This window comes from Podarcis pityusensis (genome assembly GCF_964106645.2).
Source record: "Podarcis pityusensis genome assembly, chromosome: 7".
Taxonomy (NCBI): Eukaryota; Metazoa; Chordata; class Lepidosauria; order Squamata; family Lacertidae; genus Podarcis; species Podarcis pityusensis.
Genome location: NC_138031.1, coordinates 89,700,227 through 89,715,378, shown reverse-complemented (window position 1 = coordinate 89,715,378; position 15,152 = coordinate 89,700,227). Strand labels below are relative to the sequence as shown.

The window sequence follows — 15,152 nt, the reverse complement described above, 5'->3', positions numbered from 1 at the left end:
TCATAGTTCATTTAACAGAATCAATATTTCTGGGGAAGAAGTAAACACTTACCACACAGCCCCCATTTTCCTTTACCATTACAACCTGATTTTAAAAAAAAAAAAGGGGGGGGGGAAGCATCTGCCTGGAAACCAAAGGAGAATGAGGAACCGTGCCTGTTATCTTGGGGATATGCAAAGCACATTTTATTTCGCCTTTTATCTCTCCAATTGTATGTTGATCCCATACATATAGATTGATTTTGCACAGGTAGATAATGAAAAGTCAAGGGGGAAAATTTACACAACGGCACTCAGGATCTCAGCTCTCTATTGGTATATAAATTGGTTTATTATTTCATTCTCTTAAAGAGGGCCATTCGCACAGGGGAGCACTTTAAAATATAGCATGTTTAAACATAAATTGATTTACTATTCATACGCCTTTTTTCCCTTTGTAATTTCCACACCATTTTGGGAAGTTAATTTTCAAAGATATTTACATGTAAACATGCTCTTGTTTAGTCCTAACTCTCTCATCCATCACCTTCTTCCTATAGTCAAGGCTCTAATGTGAAATATCTGATAGGATGACAACGGCAGCTGCAAGCCCAGAACACGTAAGTGTTTCTCTCTCCATTTGATGATACCTTGCGAGCCTCACTGTAATTCACCATAAGTGCTTTGCTTTTAGCCAGCGTAACCTATAGTTGGGGAGACAATTCCAGTGGAGAGGGAGGGCCTGTGTGCTTGGAGCAAAAACAACAACAGAAACCCCAAACAGAAATGAAAGGAAACATTATTAAAAAACATTTTCTGGACATTTGGTGGCACACATTTTGGCTGCTGCAGCTTAAAGCAATTAATTCAGGATACTGACATTAACTCTCTAGCTCATTGACAGCTTGGAGCTGGGACTAAAAATGCTAGTTCTCCAGGGAAAAGAGGCGGCTAGTTGGCTCTTTTTCTGGACTGTTTGCTTATAGGCCCAGAGAGCAATCTTCCTTGCAGAATGAAATGCAAGGACACAAACAATGTCCCAGGGAGAGAATGGGAGATGGGAGTGAACAGTTTGAACTATTTGCTCAGCAGAAGGGCAGCCACAATTGCCGGCCAATGGCTTTCCCATGCATCAGCCGGGGCTTCTTAGCCTCTTTTGTTGTTCTTCTACTTCCTTCGGCCAGATAAGAACACAGCTGCAGAGAGTCCAGCTAACTTTGGGCCTGGCTTTATTCACAGAAGTCTCCATTCATGTTTACTGTATTTATTTGCTGCGTAAGTTCATGTCCTGTTTTTTTTTGAAATGTAGGTTTCATTTTCCCACTCTGAAATGAGAACTATATTCTGTAAAAGAAAAAAAAAAATTGCAGCTTCTTGTCGTTTTTGTGCTACTTCCCATTTCCTTTGCTTTCTTAGAGAGATGGAAAGAGTCTCAGAGAGGTTTTAACCAGATCCCCCACTAAAATTGCTTAGTGTTCCAGCCAAATTAAACAATATCAATTTTGTCGATTTTGAGTGAGTAGTACACAGTCTCTGCCATTTACAGTGTTTACCTGGGGCTGGATCAGGCCCATTCTGCAGAACATTTCATGAAATGTGCATAAGACTGCAGGTTTAAGTCCCCAAGATTCCGGTTAATTTTTCTTTGTTTAGTGCTAAAAAAATGTCTGTAGGATGGAAAACACTTTCAATGCCAGTCTACCAAACTGAATAGGAATGCAATGGGTTTTCAGCAGTGCCCTATTTCGTGCTTCACTGAAAAAGCGAAGAGATTTCAGAGGTGGTTATATGGCAATCAGATAAAATTCTCTTGAGGAATAATCATCGTATGTGGTGTGAAACATGCAGCGTACGGTGTCAAATGGACCCCCCTCCTGCTCAGTAATTGCCCGCACATAAAAGACACCCACACGATAGCTTATATATGCACACAGACATTTATAGATCCCTCACATATAATGCTTCCACATATGCAAAATAACTTATCACAGATACATATACATGAGGACACAGGGTTATATAAAAAACACAGGGTTCACATATAGAAAACTGAATTGATTTTGGGGTATTAAAAATGTAAATGTCCCAAGTACACATACAGTGCCACCTGTTTGTGAATGAATGGTATGTGTGCATTTACATATTTTTCCTACGTTAAAAGATTTATATGCTGTTTTTCATGAAAAATGCCACTGCAGTGTGATATGGGCACATTCTTCCACAATAATGCAGAACCAAAAGTAATGAAAGTATCTGTACACCACCCACAATTGGGGAAACCCAACCATTTACATTTATGTAAATGGTTACGTGTGAGTATTATGATAGTTGTTACCATATTTTGCTATTTTCTTTCTGGTATTTTCTTAACCACAGTTTAAAATATAACATGTGAACTGTTTGCACTAGCGGACTTGTGCAAGTGGTCTGACTTCTGTGTTAGCTTTTTATATTTGGTCCAGAACTTCCAGTTCACTGAGTATCTGATTTCTGGTCAGATCTGCATGGAGTGCTTAAATACTAAAGCTACTAATGATCTGTTATGTGGAATGAAAACCAGGGAAATTGCCTTTCATGTAAACCAACATAAGAAGCATTTGTGCTGATTTTTGTATAGGTTTCCATGTCTTGACCTTAAAGCTGTACTTCTATAGTATCACCAATGTACAGTGCTTTACGGCATAACATCAGTGAAAAGCATAGGACTCTTCTTCCTCCAAATTTAAATCCCAGATAGCTTGTTAGAAGATTAATTAAACTTGAATGAGTGTAGAATGAGGTAGAAAGTCATTTTTTAAAAGCAACACGAGAGAGTGATTTACTGTGAACAAATTGAACATTCTCAGTCAATGTGTAACCTCACAGGAAACACAATGTTTGCACACCACTTTTTCCAGTGTGAAACCTCTGAAACTGCAGGGATTTTTCCTCTACTGGGTGGTCAGGAGGCAAGGCTGAAAGGCAAAAGAACTCCTATTGTCCTCTGCTGTGTCTTAACAGCTGACCTCACGTGTCTCTAAAAAGAAGAAAGCACCTGTTTATCTCCAGTTATCCCCTGCTTCTATGAGCACCAAGCTACCCCCACAGAGAGAGGGTCCTTGGCTGGCGGGGGCGGGGGGAGTATCTCTAAAACTGCTTTGAAAACCCCCACATCAGCCCTGATCCAGACATAGTCATACACTGATCAAGACATTGTTTCAGGATGCTCACTTCCAATATGGCTGGAAATCTTTGCCCACTCTGTCTCTGTCACCACATCCTGAGTAGTCCTGAAGACACCTCCAGTCTGAACAGGGGGTTCTCATTCATCAAGGGGATCCACATGTAGAAACCTGTTAGTCAGGTCCTTTGCTTCTCTCATTAAAGGACAGAATTTCACATTATGCAAAACATGAGGCTGCTATGGCGGGGGGATTTCAATGTGATTTCTCTCCCTCCTAATATAGCAGATCATTCATGTGATGTCACTGCAAGGTACCATTTCCCCCTCCCCATCCACATCATAACTGCTGCTGGTGGGGACCAGGGATACCTGAAATGATAACAAAACCTTAACATGTGCCGCTTATCTGGGAAAGGAGGAGAGCATTTAATTAACCAGACATAATGATTGCTGGATGTTCTTTATAGGTAGTTACTTATGATGCTAATTTCCAAAACAGGAGGCAATGAGAGACTGCTGAGTCCCTAATGATTGAATTAAAGGAGCAAATACAGTTATGCAGCGTTTAAATTAGGGGTGACACTTATGTCAAGTGTATGTTTAATAAATATGATCAGGATAGGGTTTTAATCAGGATTTCCACTCGGGTTAAACTAGATAAAACCCATATAAGCTCTAAAAGGATTGGAGAGCGGGGCTGGAAGAAACCTTCCTAATAGAAAGGACATCAACAGGTTTGGCAGGAAACTCGCATCGCCCCCCTCACTTCCTGAAGATACAAAGCAGCCTCACCCTGCATAGTCAACATGCCAGACTGGCCTCTGGAATGCTGGCTTCAGCTCCATGCTAGCATAGGCAGGACTGGGCACAGAATCTATGGCTATCCACACCGCACCTTTAAAGTATGTAGCTTCGCCCAAAGAATAATGGGAACTGTAGTTTGTCAAGGGTGCTGCAGCGCTGTGGAGGGGAGCAAGCAACAGTTTACAGGATTCTTGGGGGGAAGCCATGGGCTTTAAACTATGGTGTGGATGTTTTATATGCATTTAATTTTACAATATCTGTATACCACACAATCTATATCATTCAATAATAAGATCAGAGTTAAATGTGGGTAACGACAGAGATTGACAAATCCCATGAAACATATCCTGACACGGGAGAAGTATTAATATCCTGCTAATCCAGGAGGATTCTTGCAGCAAGGGAGATGAGCAGCCTCTTTAACAACCTTCTTCAGATTACCAGGTGCTGTTAATGACAAAAACCATACTCAGGCTGTATCAACTGCAATGCTCCTGGCTCCCTTCCCTTAATGGTAAAGGGGTATTAGAAGCTTAGAGAAGCAAATGTTCTTCTGTCTCCTTTCTTCACTCCATAAGATGTTCCTGCCGCAGCTCATGATACTGTTGCCCAGGGCTGGCTGAAGACGTTTTGGCACCTGGGGCAAACCACAAAATGGTGCCCCCTTCCCTGGCCAGGAAAGAAGGGGTGAGTGAAGAGTTACATCTGAAATAAGGTACTGACTTCTTCTACCCCTTCATAGGTGCCAGCTCCCTGAGGGCCTGTGTGCCTGAGCACCCACAAAGTTCCCCATGAAGAGGCTGGGCACCCACGGCCCCAGGCACCCACAGTTGTGGGCCAAGTTGGCACTCCTCTACCTCTTTTCCCTTAGAGCTTTCTCTCTACTCTGATCATCTAAGGATTGGAGAAGTTCAGCCAATCAGTTACTGCCAGAGGCTTCATTACCAATGCCACGCCTCCATCAGCTAGCAGATTAAACTCCTGATTGGGGGGGGGGGTCTCTTTGCTTTTTTAATGGGGCATTTATACTTTCAATTTCTTCAAATGTACTGCCAAAAAAGGGTTCCCCTGTACTTTCTTATGATATAATGTGCCTTTTCTGTTTTAGGAAGTAAGCTGAAGTGGCATTGATGGCTCCACAGTCAAGGACTGCAGCAAGAGGCCAAGTCTTGAGTACCATTCTTAGCACACCTGACTTTTGAACTTAGCAAAGGTATGCAACGTCAATGTGATTTCTGAGAGAGAATGTTTCCAGCACACTGTAATCAAATGCAGCTTTGCTGATGGATTGCTCAGTTATATTTCCACCATTGCATATGAGTAAAAACAATAGTCCTGAAGCAAGACTTTGGTTTTAGATGATGCACCATGTGTCATAGAGGGCTTTACCTGCATTCCTTACACATGAGAAATGTCACAGTGGTTGTGAGAAAATGTATATCTAACTCGAAGATGGAACCCACATTGCTCTAGAAAGCACAATTCTGAACTATAGCTAGAAAAAAGTCATGTTTCTTTGAGACCGTACATACTGAATGGACACTCTACATTACCCGGAGCATGTACAAAATTCAGTCAAGCTATGCACATTCCACAACACTTTATGTATATTGACCAGGAAATGTGCACGATTCCCTCTTCATGGGCAGACTAAGTGCACATTCCCCATGAGGCTTGGTGAATTCATACAATGGCTCATTGCTATGACTATTAACTGTTCAATTTACACCCCCCTTTAACATATACATAGACACATCATATTCTCTCTCATGCATACACATATTTGACTTTAATGCTGCCTGATTATAAAGGTACCCCTTTCTCAGCGCATAGCACAGAAGCACAGCAAATTTCCCATGGAAGAAAAGAGTGATCTTCCTCCATGGCCGGCTCCCTTGTTTTCCATGTTGCAAACTGAAAAGGGGCTCCCTTTGTCTAGTCTCTCAAATTCACAAACGCCAACTTGAGAAAAAGATGGGGGGCATGCGCGTGCGCGATGACACACACATGGTGCAGGGACGCAGAGGTGCTGGAGGAGCCAAGGGGCAGTATGGCTTCAATGGTTGGCGGCTTGTCTTTTCTGGTGCTCAGTTTCCTCCTCCTCCTCCTGCCACCACCACCAGCCCATGGCAGGAGGAGGAAGAGGAGGGGCCACAGGCTCTCCCTGCTGTACTTGGCTCTGCGATAGGCCTCCTCTGCAACGGATTGTTCTCAACATTGGGGGCCTCATAGAGTTGGCACATCTGCTCAGGCTGGAGGGGCAATCTGATTTGGAAGCTGTTTTTTTATAGTTGGGAAGTATCACCTGACCAGCTGAGGCCTGTTTATGCAGGGGATTTTCCTTGGCTGATATGGCTAGTCTTCTTGCAGTTTCTTCATTCCTTTAGACAGGGTTTGGTGGTAACACATAGGTTGAATTCTCACCTGACATTTCTCAGGTCACCATTCTAGAAAAGGAGAGATCACATGGTGAAGATGATGATGAAACAGAGCAACATAACCAATCTTATTTTGCTCCATGCTGATATCCTTGGAATAAGTGAATACTTATCTGCCCTTTCACAGTAAACGTCAAGAAATCACTGAAAGGAGAGGTGCCATTCAACCCTGTGATGGAATATAGAAATTGTCCCCTCTGCCTCAGCCCTTATAGATACTTATGTAAAAAGTTATGAGAAGTCTGTGTGCCTTCTAATCCTGTCATGACAAGATCATGCTTATTTATGAGCCCTGAATATAAGGAAGGATACCTGTATCAGCACATTTATATTTTTGATAGAGGGTTAGGTAGAAAATAAAGCCATGAATCATGTGACCGGTATGTCAGCCGTATCATTCTAAAGAGCTAGTTGATGACAAGGCAAAACTTGCTTATTTACTGAGGCATGAGGAGAGTAAGCTTCTTATTTATATTATTATTTTTTAAATTCTACTCTATCTTTACATCAAATTCATGCTCAAAATGTCTAGTGGTGTGATTCCTTCTTAAAACCTCCTGTGACACTGAACAGCCCAAATCTCTTATGCATGTTTTAGAAGGGTTTGAATCCCTGTGACGGGGTGAGCTCCCGTTGTTCTGTTCCAGTTACTGCCAACGTAGCAGTTCGAAAGCATATCAGTGCGAGTAGATAAATAGGTACTGCTGTAATGGGAAGGTAAACAGCATTTCCCTGGCTTCCATCACGGTGTTCCATTCCACCAGAAGTGGTTTAGTCCTGCTGGCCACATGACCCGGATCTGTCTGTGGACAAACACCGGCTTCCTTGGCCTGAAGTGAGATGAGCGCTGCAACCCCATAGTCAAGTTTGACGGACTTAACTATCCAGGAGTCCTTTACCTTTACCTTTTACCTAGTCAATGCATAGATTTATGTGCAGCCTGGGAAGAGGAATCACCAGAAAGACCTGCCATCTTCCTTTTCTTTTCCACTGCACCAAATACCACTTCCATGTTACAGCCCTTCCCCTTCTTCAGGAAGGAAAGATCTTTGGTTTCTCTAGGATGCTACAACATAGAAAAAAGTTTGTGCAGCTCCTAGAAAGACAAGCTGGATGTTCTGGTTTTTGGGCCAGTCTAAAAGAGTTTTCCACACAAACTGCAAAACAAGGAGAAGGCTGGAATGGGGATCCAAACGAGAGAGAATGGCAAACACAAGGGGAGATGGGCTGCAGGAGAGGGAATGGTTGAAAGAAAAAAGGTCGGAGGGAATGGTATGAGAGGGCCGGATCAAGAGGGAGGGCAGAGAGTGAGGGGGAAAAGATCAACTGGATCCAGCAGGTGGAAATGAAACTTCCTTCAAAACATTTCTTATGCTCCACTCATTTTTTAAATGTGAATTAAGCTAATTGAAGCAACCCCTACTGACACAACACTATTGTCCCATTAGAATCCTTCAGTCTGTGGATATGAAATATGATTAAAATTCTTCTTGCTCCATTTTAACCCATTTCTGTCAACCTGGGGGACAGACAAACAGTCACAATTGTGGTTTTGGTAGTTGGCTTGTTGACAAGCTTTGTAATGAGAATGCAAAGAAAAGAATTAACACCATCTCCACTACTGGTGCCTCAGGAACAAAAAAGTGCTGTGGACTTTATTGCCCTCTTACACTGGGTGGCAATGATACTGAAGAAAATGAATAAAGTACCGTATTTTTCGCTCTATAACACGCACCCGACCATAACACGCACGTAGTTTTTAGAGGAGGAAAATCCGTAGGCATGCCACCCGTAGGCATTCCCTCCATAACATGCACAGACATTTCCCCTTACTTTTTAGGAGGAAAAAAGTGGGTGCTATGGTGCAAAAAATACGGTAATTGAAAATGTTGGTGCTTTCATGAAAACAAACCTGTGCTGTTTCTTGCCAGCTCTAGGTGCTCATTCACAAACACAGTTGATGGAATAAATGCATTCAGATCTCTTAAAAGACACGTGACTTCCAGATGAAGCACCTGGGACTTCAGAGAAAATAAAAGGTTCAAAGCTTGTCTGTGATCACAGGCTTTTGGGTTTGATCCAGCACAATGGAATCAACTGCAACGGCCCCATTGTCTTTGAGGATGCAAGTGCAATTCCAGCGCACAAGCTTTTACATGACCCTTAGGCAAGTTATTTATAGCCTCCATTGCAACTCTGTTCTACCTCTGACAGGCAGAAGGCTGCCCTGCCTTAACGGTTGGGCAAGGTGGCCCTTTCTGGGTCAGGAACTCAACTCTTCAAGGGTCTCCAACTGTGAGCCTTGAAGAGAATGGTAGACAGCCAGTGGATGAGGCTGTGCATTTAGAGCCATGAAAGGTTTCCTTAACAGAGGCTGACATTCTGTTTTATACTGTAAGCAAAATGACATACCTTCATGTATCCTTCTGCCTCTTTGGGGTACAGAGCCTTGTGAATAAAGCATGTGGAATAAAGCAGTGGTTTCCAAACTATGTTTTTGAGGGGCATTGGAGCCAACTCCTTGGGGCCAAGTGCCTTTGCCCCCCCCTTAAAATATTTGAGTGGGCCAGGACCTGTGCACTGCATCTTGTGATCAAGTGTGTAAGCTTTTAGAGGTCTGTTAAATCAAAAGACCTCTAACGACAATCTTCCCTTAATAACTGCTTGCCCACCCCTACTAATCTGCCCTCACAAACTGCAGCTTTGGAGGAGATTGGGGTGTGTTCTAGGTTTCAGTCATCATGGATAACAGGCCTGGCCAATATCTCACAAGAATCGTGCTTAAGAATGTTAGCCCAAATCCTGGGCAGCACAGGACAGATGTGTTGGGGGTTCCTCAGTAGGCAAGTCAGTATGGAAAGGGTTCTCTGAAGAGGGGAAGTTTGAAAATACTTTCTCTACAGAGAACACTTAGGTTGGGGGCACTTTAAAAAGCGCTGGCATTTGCTGCAGAACTTTGACTCTACTTTCCCCTCCTCCAAAACAGGGGTACGTGGCCATTGCAAGTGCTGCTGGCCTCAACTGAATTTCTGGTTCAGGTAGAGCAAGTGGTCATTCACAATGCATGACCTTAGCAGCAGACGGCATCCTCTGGGAGAGCGGAAATAATGGGGAGTGCAGAAACATGGCCACTGTTTCATTTCAAAGTGTTGGAGTGGAGATAGGAGCAGCCTGCTACCACACATTAAAATGTTAAATAAACAGAAAAGCAGATGTTTCTGCAGCTCACTGCTAAGGAAATCACCTCTGCGTCACATGAACTGGTTTGGGGTTCCTAATACCCCAGGACAAGGCAACAAGCTGGCTGCTCCCTGAATTTGCCATCTTCAGGCAGCTGTGAAGTGTTTGCTGTAGTCCTAAATTACACTTGCACTGTTCAGCCCAGATTAGCTCCCAAAGCACCACACTGCAATTATAATTCAACACAAAGGGATAATATATTAGGAGTGTCTATGACAGTCTCTTCTGGCTTCTGCCAGTTGACCATATAATGCAGGATCTGGGCTTTTCCACTGTGGGCTAGACTGCAAGGCTCATTAGTGGTAAAGGCTGCTCTTCCACAAGGTCCTTGTGATCCACAAGGAATCATGCTACTACTATTTCATCATCAGATTATTGCTCTGTGACAGCTTCCTGCTCTCCTCCTTGGGAGGAATAATAGTCAAGCATATTCTGGAGCCATAAGAATGGCTTATTGCACTTGCAGTAGCACCCAGCTCAGATCACCCAGAGAGTCACATCCGTACTTTAGCTAACTTGAGAGGGCTGGTTGGATCCTTGGAGCTTATATGCTTGCTTTTTATTTGTACACTGGTTGAAGCAACCCCTTTGTGGGGAGAGAAAGCAGGGTATACATTTGTGAATGAAACAAATAAAATCTTTTAAGTGCTGGAAAGCCTTTTTAAAAATGCAGTGTTTCCTCTGTCTTTTCTTTTAAACCATTCTGCTACCCATCTTTATCTTTCTGCATCCTAAAGCATGCACTTGATTCCTTCTCTGCACTACTTCACAAAATGTTTGCCTGCCCCCCTTGTCTGCTTAGTCATCTCTCCTGCTCTTCCCATTCCATAATGCCTGGTCTCTTCTCTGTGCTTCACAGCCTTTGCCCTCTTTCCTTTGTGTCTCTCTGGACCAAGTCTCTACCCCACCAATTCTCCACAGGTCTGTCTGTGTCACCATTTCTCAACTACCCCGCTTATTTTTTCTGCGTCCCAGAGGTTATTCTGCTCCAGCATATGCCTCCTGATCTCTGCTCCCCTCCCCCCTTCCATTTCCCCACCCCACCAAACCCTCTTTCATATATATTCTTCCTGTGCTTACCACTATGCCGTTCCCTTCTGTTCTGCACCTTCATTAAAAATGCAGTGGTGTGGAACAACCGCACCACACTAATATGCAGCCAAGAATAAGTCTGACTTAATTCCTAGTCTAAAAATGGCAATAGTTACCTTCCAAAATGTCAGATAATCTGGCATTTCTGATTAGAGTGCTTGTTGAAGCATCTGTCCCACGTGACCTCCTTTCAAGTAGCTCAAAGTCATTGTTTTTATATCTAAAATGAATAACCAGCCCTCCCTCATTTTTCAAGGAAATTATGCTGGCAGTATTTTTTCTCCTGTAGGTTACCTTCTATAATTGAACTGCTAGGGATGTCTGTCATATAAAGAGAAAGCTTGGTTTATCCCAGCCTTTGATGAGTTGGAGAGAATGTCTGGTCAACTAACATTTTGGGATTAAAGGGGACTAAAAGACCTAGAGACGCATCACATCCATAACAAAATGCTGTGCTATGCAAAGTCCAGACTGGCTTCACTGTTTGTGGAGCTATAGATGATGCCTATTGCTCTGGAGGTGCTCTTTTCCATGATTAAATTCACATTTCATTTTTTTGCCATGCCACGCCTCTCTGTAAATTCAACTTCCCAGGGCATAAAGAGTTACATCAAGGAAAGAAACTCACTGTGCAACCCTAGTCATGTCTACTTGGAAGTAAGTTGCATTATGTTCATTGGGCGTTTCTTCCTGGAACATGCGTCATGGATTGCAGCTGATGGTTCCTTTTATCTGCATATTTCACCTGCCAATTTATGGGATTGCAAATACCTCTGCATTCTGAGGTGTGTAGAAAACTTATGTTACAGAAACTTCATTTACAGAATAACAAAATAGTACACGTGGAAGAGCAGGGGAAAGCAAAGAAAGTATGAGCCACTGCTCTGGGTGTGCGTATATTGGATCAGTCAGTCATCTCTGATTCATTGGTTGCCCAGTTTGCAGCACATAGGGAAGCCAAATGGAAATGGGCTCATACTTTTAAATACTCTGAAGGAGTGCAACTAAAACATGCCTCCAATTTTAACTCAGAAAAAAAGTGTGCCCCACTTAGCAGATGTTTGGGAAACACTGTACCTTATGTTGAACAGCCCACATTGATATCAAAGGCAGCAACTATTTTGCTCTAATTGTTTCTTCAATTCAAATACGTTAATAAAAGACAACTGAAAATGTCCATTGTAAAACAATTTGCAATAAATTCTGCAATTTAATTTCCCTTCCCACCTGCCAAACCCTTTCTATTGCTTTTGAACAATTTGTTCCGTGCCTAAATCATGACCTTCAGGCTTTGTAGAAAGTAGGCAAGGCGTCTGCCTGAAGGACTTCAAAGCAGAATCAAGGTGCCTGCAAAGCAACAATAGGCATGAACCATGACTTGCAAGGCGGCTCCTTCACCTTCCATTTCCCAGTGTGGTTTTGTTGTTGTTCTTAGTTGCTACTTGAACCACAGACCTGGCAATTGAATGATGTTTCAGAAACTAAATGGGAATGCCCATGAAAGGTGACCTGCTTTGTGCTCATGACCAGAACAAGCAGAGCCCCAAAGTGCAAAACTTCATGCCCCAAGGTTGTTTCAGCAGTTTAATAACAACCTTTTCCTTGGGGGAGGGTCTTTGCTTGTGTCCAAGTTTGATTTGAGCCCAGGCTGCAAGGTTGGGAGTTCCTGGTGAAAATCTTTACCTTACACATTGGGTTTGAACAATGTTTTGATCACTGTTCAAATAGTCCACATGACTTTGTATGCTGGTGGAAGCATTTGAGATACACACACACACACACACACACACACACACACGCTAGATATGAATAGCTATGGCTTCAATACAATATTAAGTGTCTCCCCCCCCCCCTTTAGGTGACATGGCTTCTTTGCTTAAAATACAGTGGTGCCTCGCAAGACGAAAAGAATCCGTTCCGCGAGTCTCTTCGTTTTGCGGGTTTTTTTCGTCTTGCGAAGCAAGCCCATTAGAGGTTTAGCGGCTTAGCGCTACAGTATTAGCGGCTTAGCTGGCTTCAAGATCAGCTGATAAGCGGCTTAGCATCAGCTGTTAAGCGGCTTAAAGATCAGCTGATAAGCGGCTTAGCATCAGCTGTTAAGCGGCTTAAAGATCAGCTGATAAGCGGCTTAGCCATCAGCTGATAAGCGGCTTAAAGATCAGCTGATAAGCGGCTTAGCCATCAGCTGATAAGCGGTTTAGCGGCTTGGGAAAAAGGGGGGGGAGGAAAAAAACCCCGCAGGAACTCGCAAGACATTTTCGTCTTGCGAAGCAAGCACATAGGAAATTCGTTTTGCGAAGCACCTTCAAAACGGAAAACCCTTTCGTCTAGCGGGTTTTCCGTCTTGCGAGGCATTCGTCTTGCGGGGCACCACTGTAAAGAAAAACATTTGCTAATATTATAATTTGATTTCTATTCATTTTACTGTTGAACATGGAAAGACAAATCTGCTTTTGTTAGAACAGCAACACAATACAGCATTGTTTGTAGGGCTGGCACCTGTGGCAAACTACACAATAGCACCCCCCCACCCCCAGGGAAGAAGGGTTGAGTGAAGATCTACATCAGGAACAAGTGGGGAGGAGATATTGAATAGGAGCCTGTTCTTTTAAGAAATGGTGGGAACACTGGAGAAAGAAGGTGCCTCAAAGAATCATAGACCAAATCAAAGGTTCAAAACCCAATCTCTTATGCATGTTTCATTGGGTTCAATGGTGCTTTCATTCAAAGACAGGAACCTGCTGTAACACAGCTCAAAGGATGGGAGTCATTCTTGGGTGCCCTGCGGGCAGATGGTTTGTAATAGCAGCTCATGAATTTTCAGCAGAAATGGTAAGTATCTTTTCAATGCCCATAAGTGGTATTTTGGATCACCTCACTTCTTGCAAAGCACATGTGCTCAGAGCTTTGGGAAACATAGAGCTCTATTGGTACAGAAAAGTACAAGCAGAGAACAAGCAAGACAAAGCTTTGAGGGAGCTCTGCTCTGACTTGGGGCAAATTGCATTTTGCACTTTGACTCAGGAGGGGATAGACATCTGAATCACCATGATTCACCTCATTATTTGCCCCCCCCCATCAATGCACACCCCTCTTATATATTCATATTTCAGACTAATTATTGTTCAGAGTTTGTTCTTTACTTGAAGTATGATCTGTGTTGGCTTATTCACACATGCAGCGCACCTCATGGATGTTTTTATCTTCTAGTTTTGGATTGGTTGCCACAAATAAAACTTGCAAGGAGTCATTCTATTACTCCCATTGTTGAGAAAACAACAAAAGAGTCTTGTTCAAGAACCACAGATTAACTGTGATAGATAGAATAAGCCTTTACACTACCATAATTTTAAAATGAAAATAGGACTCCTTAACCACGGGGGATTGCTTGAGTGCTTATTTGCTGACTCTCCCTTGAAAGTGTGATCTGACTCCATAGAAAAGCTGGGTGTGATGTGAGATGATGTTTGCTCTGCGGTGGCTCATTCACCTGTGCAAGTTACCACCTGATGCTGCAGTCATTGACTGATGAGCACTGAATCATGAAGCTGGAACCAGGCAATAAGAGCAATCTTGACTACAGAGAGCCAGTGTAACTTACCCAGGTCATATTCAGCAGTTTTACTCAGAGTAGACCGAGTGCTCGCATAAGGGCCTTAGGTGATCTCTGAGTTTCTACCCCACTCTTCTCTTATGAATAGTTCTTCTGTTTATTCTAGAGCAATTTGCCCACTACCCTTAGAACATGGGAATAGCATGAATTGCTCAAACTTGGAAATGGTGGAGAGACCATTGCTTTGGGGGGGGGGGCTGGATGCAAGTCCCCACCCTGAGCTGCCATGCCAGACTCCACCTCATCTTCCCTCCCCCATGGATTTGAGGTCTAAGCTGCCAGTACTGGGTCCTCCATGACTGTATTGGGTACTGAGCCTATATTGGGCACTGAGAGAGGGGTATTGACTTCATTTCCCCCAGATCTGTTTTGAGTCAGCCTGGTGGCAGCTCCTCATTTCAGTTAATAGAAAAGACTGGGATTGGCAGTGGCCCCCTCCCTCCCATTGCTTGCCAAATTTTGAATTTTACTGCCCCTTTTTGGCACCCCTGAAAATTTGCCACTGTAGGCAGTTGCCTAGTTTGCCTAGTGATTAAGCCAGCTCTGAACAGACCCACTGAAATTACTGAAACTTAGTCATGTTCATTAATTTAAGTGTGTCTTTTGCCCACCCCCATGATTTTTTAGGGGGCCAGGCCCCCTCAATGTTCAGAGGGTGTTCAAATCTGCCCCCGGCTCCTTGTGACAGCGCACGTGTGACGTCAGGACGTCGTGTTGGGCCCCCTCAGTCATCTTGAGAAGTTGGTGCCTCTGACTCTGAGTAAAACTTAGTTGAATACCACCATACTGTTCCAAACTCTGTTCCAAAGGAGTTGGACTTACA

The 15,152-nt window shown here is 43.3% G+C and overlaps 1 long non-coding RNA gene across 1 annotated transcript in view; it reads left to right on the top strand.

Annotated features, from left to right (window-relative positions):
- Window positions 1-11,122, top strand: part of LOC308481026 — a 41,573-nt gene extending 30,451 nt beyond the window's left edge. The window contains exons 2-5 of the long non-coding RNA XR_013988409.1: window positions 540-599; window positions 4,525-4,633; window positions 5,055-5,159; window positions 8,316-11,122. This is a non-coding gene — a long non-coding RNA (uncharacterized lncRNA). The remainder of the gene's footprint in view (window positions 1-539; window positions 600-4,524; window positions 4,634-5,054; window positions 5,160-8,315) is intronic.
- Window positions 11,123-15,152: the final 4,030 nt, after the last annotated feature.